Below are 15,048 nucleotides of genomic sequence, written 5' to 3'. Positions count from 1 at the left end.
CCAATCCTGAGCTCTTTAGCACTGGCAGTATGAGTGTATCACCAGTGCTGGGTGTCGTAAACATGCCGTAAAGCATGTTTACGGCATCCTCCGTGTAGGAGTTGTCAGCGGTGGCCCAGCGCCAGATGAAACGGAGCCCAGTGCCAGTCAGACGCCACCCGGAGCAAGGGAAGAGCTCTGGGCAGCTGTAAGGTTTGTCAGGGCATGGGGAGAGGCAGTCTGGAGTGGGGAAAGGGCAGGGAAGGAACTGGTAGGAGGAGGGTGGGACTGGCGGAGCCCTGTTCTGCTGGATCCAATGCTACATGTTGAGCTGAAAAGCCCGACATGGAGCTCTTCCAGTCTGCACCAGCAAAATAGCTGGCGCAGACTGGAGGAGACCCGATGGGGAAAGGTGCAATGCCCTTCTCCCAAGGAAAATCTGGCAGCTATTGTGGCACCCATAAGATGCAGCAGTAGCCATTTTGGCACCACTGCTCTTCTGGTGCTGGGCAGTTTAGGATTGGGCTGTAAGTCCCACTGAAGGCACTGGAGCTTAACGTCCAAGCAAGTTTTTTTTTTAATGTCAGTTTTTGTTTTTATGACTTAATCTTGGTGGAAGGTGCGGTATGATTGTCCTGTTGGCAGTATTATGCCTTTCTGAATTAAAATAGGGGGGGCCGTATCTGTGGATCCTGCAACCACAGATTCACTTGTCCATGGAGCCCCACCACATGCAGCCTTGGCACGCACCTCCTCCGGAGGCAAGGGGAGCTATGGATGATCCTCTGAGCCCAGCAGATGCAGTGCACGTCCGTCCGCAACCTCTGCTGGGCTCAGACTGAGCCTTACAAAGAAAAAACACTGCTTCTGGGTTTTTTTAAAAAAAAGCAACTTCTGTTTTTTTGTAAAACCCAGAAGTTGCATTTTTGTTGTTGTAAGGCTCAGACTGAGCCCAGAAGAGACTGCGAACAGACATGTATGGCCTCTTCTGGGCTCAGAGGACCCTCTGGAGACGAGGGGAGCAGAGCTACCCTTGACTTCAGATGATGAGGGGGCGTTCCCTGGTATCAGCATTTTCAGTAAACTGCAGGGGTTCGGATACTGGGGCATGCCTGTAGTACATGCCTGATGGTACTTCTTGAAGATATGAGAGAATTCACTACTTAAAAAATGTGAAAGATTTGAGAGAATTCACTACTTAAAAAATGGTACTTCTTGAAGATATGAGAGAATTCACTACTTAAAAAATGTGAACACTGCCCTTTTAAAATAAACTTTAATTTATTACACACAAAGTACACACAAATTCTTTTTCTTGCTGAAGTACCCTATGTACTTCTTGCTGAAGTACCCTATGGGATTCAAATACATTAAACATCTTCTTTAATACACTAGAAAATTTCTGGACAATATAACTAATCAGAATGCACTGCAAATTGTCTCATAAGTTATCCTTCTGTTTCTGTAAGGGGGTTTGTGCATGACAAGGCAATTCTGACTTGACTCTGTGGTTCTGCAACATGTTATACAAGATGTCACATGTAAAATCCTCAGTATCTTATTGTTGTGCTATTGCTTGCACATGCTGTTGTGCAACTGCCCACAGAAGAGCACAAAATGCCACCTCTTTTCACATGCACTCTTTAGGATACAAAAGTGTGAGCAATACATTTCCAGTATCGGTGCCACTGCACTCTATCATGGGAGAGAAGTTGCTCCATAGTTTCCTGAAACAAAATCAGCTTGTTTTTGCCAAATTCACAAACATTTTCTTCTGCATAAAAGCTTGTCTAAATACCAGACTTATCTGAAAATGATAAGAATTATAAGAAATAATGAAAGAATGACAACAATAAGAATTTCAGAACAAAGAAAAGAGGAATAAACAGACAATTAAAAACCTTTCTGACTGATTCAGAACGATGTTTTTGTTCCCTAGGTTTCCTTTTTCCCTCCCAGCCCCTCCCCTTTAGAATGCAAATCTCCTGCCATGCATCATCTGCATCACCATAGTTCATGTTATGTCCCCACCAGTGTTCAATGTGATTGGGATCATTCCTAAAACCAGGATTTGAGATCTAGTTCAGAACTGTAGGTTTAAAGTGTATCCTAGTTAGCATTGACTACGGCTAATATCTATGTAGACAAAACACTATCGAAAGTACAGAATTCCTTTATGAGAAGCAATGACAAAGGAGTTTGTGAAAGGCTGTTCAAAAATTATTGTTAAGGGGTAGGAAACTTTACATCACTTTGGTATGTTCACCCTCTTTAATCATCATCCCCCATACTTACAGAATCCAGGGAGAACAAAAGTATACCATCTATGTCTCCTTCAATGATTCACAATCATAATAGATTAATCACTGGCCTCTGTAAACAAGTGATGAATGTGGGAATATTTGGGGGAATGACCAAAAATGTGTCAGCTAGTGGTACATTTCCATTTCTCATCTCCAGGTCCAAAAGAGTACAGGTGATTAGTAAATGGGCGAATCCATGCTTTCTAAAGTTATATCCAAGGTTGAACATTTTCCAGCATAGTAATTAAATCCACTTAATGTAATACAAAGAGTATCTGTTTGGAAAGTTCAGTCTATAAAAACATTTAAGTAAAGCATGGTAATATTTGATAGTCAAACACTCGGCAGTAAAAGGATAATTTTAGGTTAAGCGATTTACTGATATGATTTACAGAGAAGAACATGGGAGGTACTATAAAAGCATCTGAATTAGTAATCGGCCAATAAGGAGATAAATATTTTCAAAAACAATTGAAAAGAATGCTATAAAGTATGTAACACTGAACATACGAGATCATGAACCTGAATATACAAGTAGGTAAAACAGTAAAGTACAATATAGCTGCTTATGCAAAGAAAGTCAAAGTAATTTCCATGATCTCAGCTTCTCTTTTGCAATCCACTATGATAATGAAAAAGACTCTGAAATTCTCCATATATGGGGCAGGTTCACACACTTAACAGAGAAAACTGCTCAATTGCTGTAGCTTTGTCCTTCTAAAATGCCTACCAAATGCGAACAGCTTTATTCTACTGCAGCCTATCAGCCCAAACATTGTTTATTTCAATGTTTGCTCATTTGCTTTGCCAACTCAAATTCCAATGCTACAGGGAGGTCAAATTAGTAAGAAAAGTGACTAAGATAGTTGCAATATGATGAAGTACCAGAGGTTTCATCTTAGATCTGTACCCCTTACTCTATCACCTCCTTTCTCAAGGCTATAGTTTGCATGTTTTGAAAGGGATGCCCTGTTCCCCACCACAAACAGTCAAACTTGGATTACACAACTGTAGGAAAACATATGGTCTGTTTCGATGATTATATCTATACGGAAATAATTCAATGGTCACTTTTCTTAGAAATGTGATGACGATGTAGTAAAAAACCAGAGATAGCAGTAGATGACTTATAGTAAAGGACAAATCTTTAAACAGGAGACATATCCTATTTTCTTGTAAATATCAGTGATCTCAACCCAAACTGATTTCACAGCAGTCCTCTTCCATGTATTACTACGTTTCATTTCTTCATTTGGCAAGACATTTATCTTATTCACTTCAAGGTATTCTGGTCCCAAACTTCTCTCAGAAGCAGAGCTTTTCATGCACTTCTCTGACGTTTTTCACTCCTATTTATCACATCTTTACTCCATGCCATAATATCGCAATTGCTTTATTCAGACTTTTCACTCTCATTTGTAGTGACTGGACAGAACAGAAAGTATTGTCAGTCCCATTGCAAAAGTTTCAAGGAAAATAGAAAGGAAAATAGAAAGAAAATTATTCTAATTTTTTCTCTCCTCCAGAGGTGAGAGCTGCTATGAAATAATATGGACCTGTCACTTCAAGCAGCAGATTACAGCAGTGCCATTTTTCTGCTTCCATAACTGTGTGTCATAACAAAACAAAATGAATGGGGGAAAGACCTCTCATTGACTTTTGTTTCAGGTGAACAATGTATTATGCCAGGACCATTCAATCCTATTCCACCCTGAACCTTTCACAACAGTGGACCTTTCTGAGTACAGCTGTGATCACAATGAATTTCTTTACTTTCATTGACTTACAAGCTCAAACAATGACTCTGAAAAGCTCAATATTTTTCAAAGCCCAATTGTTTCCAGTTTTCATCATGTGCTTACTTTGTGCAATTTTTGAGGCATATAATTTCTTGATTTATCTTACACTACTATAAAGACAGCCAACAGGGCATTGCAGGAGGAAAAGGACAAGATAGGGGAGATCATGTACTAAAATCTGCAAGGTATGATAAATAAGGGGTATGGATTGATGGTTGAGCTGCTGGGTACTGCCTGAAGAGCTAAGCAGGAGATACCATGGTCTTGTTTCTGGATGGGAGACAGAATGCCAGGCTGTAACAAGCTGCAGTACCCACTGTGGCAGAACAGACTTGCTAGTGAGCTGATTAGCCACCACAGTGAGAGTGTGGGGGAGTGTGTGAAGACCAGCCAGCAAAGAATGGAAAAAATCTTGAGGACCTGTCCAGGCTTGATTTAAGATGCCTGCTGAAGTTTGATGGCATGCAGCCGGAAGAGATAATCCACACCATGAAGATAGCATCAGGTAACTGAGGGCTCCATGAGTCTTCCTACAAAATCCCATTAAAAATGGTGATTTAGACCAGCAGTCTCCAAACCGCGAGATGCTACTCCTCAGAAAAGCCGTCCCTGGCACAAATGGAGCATATTTTTCTGTGGGACAACTTGCTAATTCTGCTGCCAGTCGCCCCAAATGTCACACTGAGCAGTTGTGTCTGCCTTGAAATCCGGGTGCCAAGCGTGCTGGGCTGCCAGAATGTGGAAGCAGTTGCTTAGCACAACATTTGGAAGCGATTGGCAGCATAGATAGCAAGCTTCCCCATAGAATGGTAAGGTTCATTCAGACAGGAGAGAGATTTCCACGGGTGCTGGTTCCAGCTTTTGGACCAGGGTTTGGTGCCCACTGGTTTAGACCAGGGCTGCCCAAAACCCAGCCTGCGGGCCATTTGCGGCCCCTGGGGACTCCCAATCTGGCCCCCCGAGGAGCCCCTGGTCTCCAACAAGCCTCTGCCCCGCTGGAGACTTGCAGGAGCCCTCTCTGGCCCAATGCACTGGTCTTGCCAGCATCAGCGAGGGAAGGCTGCCCTGCCCAGACTTCATGGAAGAGCTCTGCAGAAGACCAGCCCATCCGCAACACTCTTGGGGAGGCTGCTGCTAAGTCCAGGCATTGGATGGGGGTGAGAAGTCCTGGGCCTGATTGTCCTGCTTGAGTTTGGCTTGGAGGGGGCGGGGGACAGGTAAGGAGGAGGGAGTGAGAAAGTGTGTGCTGCTTGAGTGTGCCTTGGGGTCCGGGCGGCGCTAAATGATTGGAGAAATCATGGGATGTTTGAATGCTGGAGAGCAAGTCTACTTGGCAGTAAGTCCCATAGAGTCAGTGGGGCTTACTCCCAGGAAAGTGTGGGTTGATTGGGCTGTGAGTGCTTGGTGTTGGGGGCAGGCTTTGCAGGGGAGAAGTCTCAGGGATGTTTGAATGGGGAGGAAGCAGGCTGCTTTTACTTGTTAGGGTTGCTGGCAGAGAAGGAGGAAGATGGGGGTCCCTTTGTGAATGGGAAAACACAAAGCTCTCTGCCTGCTTGTTTGTTTGGTGCTTGATGCTGGCTGGGGGAGGGACAGAGAGCCCAAGCCTATGCCTGTTTACTTAGAAGTAAGAAAGTGTGGATAGGATTTCAGCCTAAGAGAGGGAGACACAGAGCTCCCTTCTGTATGTGAAGGAGGAGAAACAAACTCCTGCCCTGAGTGTGCAAGTGCCCACCAGATCCCTGACTGATTGTGTTCCTTTGCTGCTGCTTGTTGCCAGGATTGGGGGGGGGGGGGAGAGAGAGAGTAAAAACATGCTCCTGCAAGGAGGGGAAGGGAGCCCAGGTTTGCTCCTCTTAATTTTGTTTTGTACATTTCCCTGAGAAGAGGTGTGTTAGGTATGTCAGCAGTTATTTTAACATCTCCCCCTTTTCTGTATCTCATGTGTATTATAAAGAAGCTCAGTAAAACCCATCCATTCATAAATGTTCCATCGCTAATGTATTCATTTATGCAAAATTTATGTAAATTTATTCAAATTTGAAATATAAACTTTCCCAGCCCTCAACACAGTGTCAGAGAGATGATGTGGCCTTCCTGCCAAAATGTTTTGACACCCCTGATTTAGACTAAACCTGCCTATGTAAACTGCCTTGAATGCTGTCTAAAAAACAGAGAAAGGTGGAATATAGGTTCTTATATATGTATATATTAACAGACAAGGTCTTTATTATGACTCCAAGGTGTTCTGACCCCAAAGCTTCAGAGAAAAACCACAAAATGGGAAGGGAAGAGATCTGACGTGTGAGATCTGACGTGTCTCTGCTTTTTCTACTTTTCAACTGCAAATAGGGATCAAACAGTTGGCAACCTTCAGTCTCAAAAGACTATAGTATAAGCCTACAGCACCCAGTATTCCCAGGTGGTCTCCCATCCAAGTCCTAACCAGGCCTGACCCTGCTTAGCTTCTGAGATCAGACAAGATCAGGCATGTGCAGGGTAACAGTTGCTGTGCTTTTGTAAGTGCAGATGTTCTTCAGATAAGCAATTTAAAAAGAAGTGTTTACTTAGGACCTCTCCAAGACACCCTGACCTCTGATCCTTGGGCTAAAAGAAACTAGTACTTTTTAAACTACTCTGGGTTATTGATTCAATAGAGAGATTGTACAGTACAGGGGGCCCCCATATTTGCAGATACTGTATCTGCTTTATTCATTTATTGGGACCCCAGGGTCTCTTGCGCACGCCCCCTTTGGAGACAAGGGGAGCTCTATTTGACCCTCGTATCCGTGGATTCAGCTATCTGGGGGGGGGGGTTCTGGAGCAAAGCCCTCATGGATACAGGGGCATGCCTGTATAAGATATGAGGGTCTTTCTTTTTAAGTTTCCTCATGGGCTTTTCATTGTATATGTTCCATTATCAAGGACTGAAGGTGATTGAAGTTCAGAACTGGGCTTGTTATTCTAAGAGCACTACTGCCTTCAAGACAAACTCTGCTATGTATTTGCTGTGAGACCAACTGGCATGAAGAAGCTCTACAAGGAAACGGGATATAGCCTAAGCTGGTAAGAAACCAGAAATTTTTTGTCTGAAGATACTGTGGGATTTATATATGAAATAAATAGAGGTGTTTTTTCCCCCATTAAAAGAGGATTGCAGCCAATTCTTACTACGCACAAAGGGCTTACTTCTGAGTAAAGTAAATAACACCATTTTCAAACATGTCACAGAGCATGGTATTTGTGATAATCTTCAGCTTTCCTGACACAAATGGGAGAGCAACATAACCATGATTTTTATATCCACAGACTATAAGTTTACAAAGCAAGCTATCACATATTGTGTTTTGTAACAGCTAAGCACGTGGTAAAAACAGCTACTAGGAGGTGCCAGCCTTGACATTGCTTAATTACTTTGATAAATATTTTGCACACATTCCAATGAACTCCCATCTCTGCTTTAAACAGCGCAAATTAATACTTTACATTTATAAAGCTGAAAGGAAAACACACAGAAAAGAGACTTTGCAATACAGAGCTACTAGATTTTAAAGCCTAGATACAACAATATGACAGTGAAAAAAGCTTTAAACTGTGAGTAACCAGTTCATTAAAAGGCTATAAAAAGAACTGCAATCAAGAGGTTGGAAGGAGGGAAAGATAACTTTAAGATTATTTACATTGGCTTGTAGCCACCCAGAGGGGAAAAGAGCGAGCCTGGATTTAAAGAAGCCCCTGCTGGAGTAGTTTTTTTTTTCTTTTTTGTAAGGGTGACTGGAAGAAAAGGCGAGAGACAAGACAAGATAAATAAGGGAAGATAAAAGATCACCCTGCTGAAATGGTATGCATGGAAAAGGAATAAATAAATAACTTTTAACGGCTGGAATAACTTTCACTTTTGCTTCCTTAGGCCTGACCATTTAAAGACATATTAACTTAATTTGACAGTGTTATTGACCTGAATTGGATTACTGATCCTTTTGGATATTAAAAATTAAGGACTACCTTGGACAAGAAGGAAAGCAAGATAATAAGATTTGGATGACTCTTTAATTGTTGGACTGATTTGACATTGTTACTGACTTGAAGTGGAATATTACCCCTTTTGGATATAAAACTTGGAAATTAGCCTTACAAGAAGGTGAAACAAGATAATGAGAGTTGCTTGATTTTTTAATTGCTGGACCATTTTATCTCTGTTTTTTTATAGCCAGAGGTATATTGGCTTGATTTGATATTGATAAGAATGGCATCCAAACATTTAAAGGATGTTAGTAAAAGTCAGTCTTTATTAATGGATATGTTGTGAGATTTCAGAAGCAAGAGGTCAGAAAATTATTTGAACAAATGAAGCAAATAAACCGCACAGGCTGGTGCCCTCCTTCTCCTGAGAGAGGAGTTCCGCTGGGCTGGGCAACTCCTCGAGGCTCCATGGCAATCAGCGGAGGGAGAGGGGCTACCACGGCCAGTGTGGGGAGTGACGAGCCACCCTCCAGCTGGGCTCTCCGCTCATCCCTCTCCACCTGCGAGTCTCTTCCGTTCGGAGGCGCTTCTCCTTCGCTGCACGGGCTCTCTGCCTCCACAAAATGGCCATGCTCCGGGAACAGTGAGTGCTGCCACTTTCACCCAGACTCTAGAGCTGCAGCAGATGGCTGAAAGAGCTGCTTGCGGCTCTAGAGCCGCGGGTTGCCGACCCCAGTTTTAAACTGATCCCTGGGGGAAGGCCGACAGGAGCCAAGGGGCATCCGGTTCGGGACTCCTCATCCCTATGGGATGTCTTGTTAGAGAACAAGACAGAGTAGGAGAAGAAATTGGGAATGGTAGCATGATGGGATGTGATAGACACAATGAGAGGCACCATGAGAGGATTCAGGGATAAAGGAGCTAATAAGCAGCCCATCCTGGGGCATTCCATGTTCAAATGCTTTTATGCAAATGCCCAAAGTCTCCGAGCAAAGATGGGAGAACTGGAATATCTGGTGACTAGAGAAAACTTTGATATAGTGGGCATAACAGAAACCTGGTGGAATGTGGAAAATCAGTGGGATACCACAATCCCGGCCTATAAACTCTACAGGAGGGACAGGGAGGGGTGTGTTGGAGGTTGGGTGGCCATTTATGTTAAGGAAGTGATAGAATTCAGCAAAGTAGAGATTGAAGGTGGGTTCGACTCCATAGAATCTCTATGGGTTAAATTACCAGGCCTGAGGAGTGATGTAATACTGGGGCGTACTATCGTCCTCCAGAGCAGAAACCGGAAGGGGACCTAGAAATGAGGAAACAGATCAGGGAGGTGACAAGAAGGGACAGGGTTGTAATCATGGGGGACTTCAATTATCCTCATATTGACTGGGACAATTTGTGTTCTGGTCACGAAATGGAGACCGGATTCCTTGACATGCTATATGATTGTGCCTTAGAGCAGCTAGTCATGGAACCCACCAGAGGACAGGAGACTCTGGATTTAATATTGTGCAGTACTCAGGACCTGGTTAGAGATGTCAATGTTACTGAGACATTGGGGAACAGTGATCATGCTGCGATCCGTTTCGACATGCACGTCGGGGGAAGAATACCGGGCAGATCTCTCACAAAAACCCTTGACTTCAGACAAGCGGACTTCCCTCAAATGAGGAGGCTGGTTAGAAGGAGGTTGAAAGGGAAGGTAAAAAGAGTCCAATCTCTACAGAGTGCATGGAGGTTGCTCAAATCAACAGTAATAGAGGCCCAGCGGAAGTGTATACCGCTAAGGAAGAAGGGCTCCACTAAGTCCAGGAGGGTGCCTGCATGGCTAACCAGCCAAGTTAGAGAGGCTGTAAATGACAAGGAAGCTTCCTTCCATAAATGGAAGTCTTGCCCTAATGAGGACAATAAAAAGGAATATAAACTGTGGCAAAATAAATGTAAGAAGGTGATACGGGAGGCCAAGAGAGACTATGAGGAACGCATGGCCAGCAACATTAAGGGGAATAATAAAAGCTTACTCAAATATGTTAGAAGCAAGAAACCCACTAGAGAAACAGTTGGCCCTCTGGATGGTGAGGGAGGGAAAGAGGAAATAAAAGGAGATTTAGAGACGGCAGAGAAATTGAATGAGTAATTTGCATCTGTCTGCATGGCAGAAGACCTCAGGCAGATACCGCTGCCCAAACGGCCCCTCCTGACCAAGGAATTAAGTCAGATAGAGGTTAAAAGAGAAGATGTTTCAGACCTCATTGATAAATTAAAGATCAGTAAGTCACCTGATGGCCCTGATGGCATCCACCCAGGAGTTATTAAGGAATTGAAGAATGAAGTTGCTGATCTCTTGACTAAAATATGCAACTTGTCCCTCAAAACGGCCATGGTGCCAGAGGATTGGAGGATAGCAAATGTCATGCCTTACTTTAAATAGGGAAAGAGGGGGGACCCGGGAAACTATAGGCCAGTCAGCCTAACATCTATACCGGGTAAGATGGTGGAAAGCCTCATCAAAGATAGAATCTCAAAACACAGACGAACAAGCCTTGCTAAGGAATAATCAGCATGGCTTCTGTAAGGGTAAGTCTTGCCTCACAAAACTTTTAGAATTCTTTGAAAAGGTCAACAGGCATGTGGATGTGGGAGAACCCATGGACATTATATATCTGGACTTTCAGAAGGCGTTCGACACAGTGCCTCACCAAATGCTACTGAAAAAACTCCACAGTCAGGGAATTAGAGGACAGGTCCTCTCCTGGATTGAGACCTGGTTGAAGATTAGGAAACAGAGAGTGGGTGTCAATGGGCAATTTTCACAATGGAGAGAGGTGAAAAGCGGTGTGCCCCAAGGATCTGTCCTGGGACCGGTGCTCTTCAACCTCTTCATAAATGACCTGGAGACAGGGGTGAGCAGTGAGGTGGCTAAGTTTGCAGATGACACCAAACTTTTCCGAGTGGTGAAGACCAGAAGTGATTGTGAGGAGCTCCAGAAGGATCTCTCCAGACTGGCAGAATGGGCAGCAAAATGGCAGATGCCCTTCAATGTCAGTAAGTGTAAGGTCATGCACATTGGGGCAAAAAATCCAAACTTCCCATATAGGCTCATGGGTTCTGAGCTGTCTATGACAGATCAGGAGAGAGATCTTGGGGCGGTGGTGAACACGTCGATGAAAGTGTAGACCCAATGTGCGGCAGCAGTGAAGAAGGCCAATTCTATGCTTGGGATCATTAGAAAAGGTATTGAGAACAAAACAGCTAATATTATGACGTTGTACAAATCTATGGTAAGGCCACACCTGGAGTATTCTGTCCGGTTCTGGTCGCCACATCTCAAAAAGGATATAGTGAAAATGGAAAAGGTGCAAAAGAGAGCAACTAAGATGATTGCTGGGCTGGGGCACCTTCCTTATGAGGAAAGACTACGGCGTTTGGGCCTCTTCAGCCTCATGTCCCTGAGGGGGGACATGATTGAGACATACAAAATTATGCATGGGAAGGATAAAGCGGATAGAGAGACGCTCTTTACACTCTCACATAACACCAGAACCAGGGGACATCCACTAAAATCCACTAAAGTAACTGTTGGGAGAGTTAGGACAGACAAAAGAAAATATTTCTTTACTCAGCATGTGGTTGGTCTGTGGAACTCCTTGCCACAGGATATGGTGACGGCATCTGGCCTAAATGCCTTTAAAAGGGGATTGCACAAGTTTCTGGAGGAAAAATCCATTATGGGTTACAAGCCATGATGTGTATGTGCAACCTCTTGATTTTAGAAATGGGCTATGTCAGATGCAAGGGAGGGCACCAGGATGCAGGTCACTTGTTATCAGGTGTGCTCCCTGGGGCATTTGGTGGGCCACTGTGAGATACAGGAAGCTTGACTAGATGGGACTAGATGATCCAGTGGGGTGTTCTTATGTTCTTACTAACTACTCTCATGCTGTACTGAACAGCCTGCTGAGCTACCCATAACCTAGTTATGTTATGCTGCTCCAGTGGAGGGGGTGCCCCATGCTCTCACAACATTCACCCAGGGCTATCAGGGCTAGTGGCATTGCTAGGGGGTGCGGGCCACACCAGGTGATGCGCGCAGGAGGATGACACCACTACAGGCCAAAATTTTTTAAATCTTGGTGTTTTTGAATAAGACCATCATGTTATATATCATTCAATGCATAATTCCATGCAGAATGCAATGAAACAAACCACATTGAAATACTGCTATTCTATCAAAAATTATAGCCAAAAAACTAGTGGGGGCAGGGCAATGGTGCATCACCACCCCCACCGTCCAGGGTTTTGCCCTGCCCACTGCATGGGAGGAGGTCTCTCATGGGGGTGATGCACTGGCCTCCCGCACCAGGTGATGCAAACCCTAGTGAGACCACTGACCAAGGGATTACCTTGACCTGAAGGAAGGAGACAGAAGAACACACTGACTGAAGAGAACAGCATGAAAGGAGCATATCAGGCTTCTGCAAGGAAGACTGAGAACTTAAGAGTAAAATCTAAGAACATGCCTTCATTGGTATACCAAATAGTTATTTTTGCCATGCCTTAAATCTCAACTTTTACTGTTCACCTAACACCACTGCACTTCACATGACTAAGGAGAAAATCTTTCTTGTTTCAATTCTTTGACAATTTTGTTTTGTTTTAATAACCAACCTAGTCTTCAACTGCTTTGCCTCTCTGCTATCTTATTTTTATTGTACTGTACTGTGCTTTTAATAGATAATTGTTTAACAGATTAATTGTTTAAAACTTTGTTAACCACTCAGAGGTTTGGGCTGAAAAGCAGTATACTAACTACTGTACTGTACTGAAAGGAAAAAAATTGGCTGTGATATCTCAGATTGAACTTTTTAAAATTCCAGCAGAACTCAAGTAACTTACATGGAACGAACATTTGGAGATATTCTGATGGTCTGGTGATAGTTGGGGGTGGGAGAAAAGTTCGCATTTTCGATAGAACAACTGATGACATCTACAGTTGAATAATTTGTTGCAATTTTACCAAGAATCAACCAAACTTGGATCAAAACATTACACAGGAATACATGTCAAGAGATTACAGATTAACTGAACATAAGAAAAAGAGAAAAATCTGCATTTTACTTTCATCCTATGTGGTTATTTCACATAAAATAATTGACAATAAGTCTGCAGAGAGCTGTGCCAGTTTGCAATTTTTATATACTCTGTATGAAACAAGAACCATATACAGGCAACAGATGGTATTAAACCCTAAGTCAAAACTAATGAAGTTGAACTTCACACAATGCTAATTAGTAGAACACATTCTGTTTCCCTGTAACTTCACAATCCATGAAGACATTACTCACTTAATGAACAAGAGTGCTATAATAAGATACACTATATTTTTGTGGGGGAGAGCGTCAACTTTTAACCTGCATTTTTAAAACAGAAGTAAAGATTTGTTTTTCAAGCTTACAAACAAATTCTGGAAAGGTATACAAAACAGTGACATTTAGAGAGTGAAGGTTTTAAAAATGCAATCGGCTAGGCTTTGTTAGTCAAGACTTTTAACAATATTCAATAGCAAGGAGAAAAACAAATTCAGGAAAAACTAAGGCTGCCATTTGACTACTTAAAACATCCATTTCTGTGTTTTGTTCAGTGGAAGGAGCAAGAGGCAGTACATTTACTATTATTCCAATAACACATAACAAAATTGTTTGAATTGAAGGTAGTGAATTTACAAGGTTGAGTAGCAAAAATGTTTGTGGTTTATGTGTCATGTGTCATTTTTACAGATGTTACTGCAGTTCTGATTTTTATTAAGAACCTCTGGGATTGAAAGCTCTCCTGGGAGAGGTTTCCCCCAGAGTTTGCCATAGACCCTCTAACTAGTCTACGTAGCCTGGAATGGTGGGAGTGGATAGAAACTGACAGATTCCCCCCCCCCCCACCATTCACCTGCAGACCTTGCAAAAAAGGGAAAGCAGGCAGTCAGAAAGGGTGTGTCAGCACTAATCCCAAGGCACTACTCCCCTCAGCCAGCCTGCTTTCTCCCCATAGGAACCTCAACAGGAAATAAGGAGACTGGCAGATGAAAGGAGGGAAGAAGATTGCATAGGAGATGCATATTGTGAGCCCTTCCCCATAAAAAGGATCCCCATAGTTGGAAATTTTTCAAAATAATTGACTCTAATGGGACTTACTTCTGAGTAGACATGCATAGGCTTGAGCTGTGCATCTTCTAGTATAGGGGACAAATCAGCTTCCTAACCAAACCCTTATCAGCTCTGATATATTTTCATGGTCTATTTTTGTTTTCCCCACCAGCTGCTGGAAAAACTAAATTAAATTAAATTAATAAAGGGTTCAATCCTATCCAAGGAGAATGTGAGAAATGACTAGTTGGATTGGGGTCACAGGGGTGTGTGTGCGTGTGTAATGTTGGTCAGACTGGTTGTTCACAAAGTTCATTTGATAAAACAATTCTATTGGTATGGCTTACAAAGTTAAAAAAAAATGAGTCTTCCTGGACCAGACAAAATCTACCTACTCCAGCATCCTGTCTCCAACAGTGATCAGTAGCTGATCATTTATAAAGCATGTAAAATGCTGTGTATTTTTAAGATCTGCATTTAATTAATGATATGATTAATATAATTAATATAGTTAATATTTCTGGCCACTTCCTGTTTAATGATGTCACTTCCAGCCGTCAGCAACATGATGGGGAGTCATGGCCAACAGCCACAGGGGGTCAAGGGAACCACTGGCCAGAAAAGTTTGAGTACCACTGCACTACATGGTTCCTCTCGTCTGGCATAACACAGTGAAAAAGCCTTACAAAATGGCACTACAACAGCAGCATAAACAGGCAAGAAAAAACAAGAGAACAGGACCAGTACGGTTGGGGATTTTTGCAGCCCATGAAACCTATACTTCTTGCATCCCCACCTGAATGACTCAGAGTAAGCCAGAAATCCCTAATTCTGCATTTTTAAGTGTTTTCAAATTTACGTGGCGTATTG

The 15,048-nt window shown here is 42.9% G+C and overlaps 1 protein-coding gene across 4 annotated transcripts in view; it reads right to left on the bottom strand.

The window, feature by feature from the left end:
• The window catches only part of RABGAP1L (RAB GTPase activating protein 1 like), a 231,946-nt gene that overhangs the window by 99,502 nt on the left and 117,396 nt on the right, over nucleotides 1-15,048 (bottom strand). The window lies entirely within an intron of this gene.

Source organism: Tiliqua scincoides, chromosome 4, assembly GCF_035046505.1.
Source record: "Tiliqua scincoides isolate rTilSci1 chromosome 4, rTilSci1.hap2, whole genome shotgun sequence".
Taxonomy (NCBI): Eukaryota; Metazoa; Chordata; class Lepidosauria; order Squamata; family Scincidae; genus Tiliqua; species Tiliqua scincoides.
The sequence above is the reverse complement of the archived record's forward strand: the minus strand, read 5'-3'. Positions and strand labels throughout refer to the sequence as shown.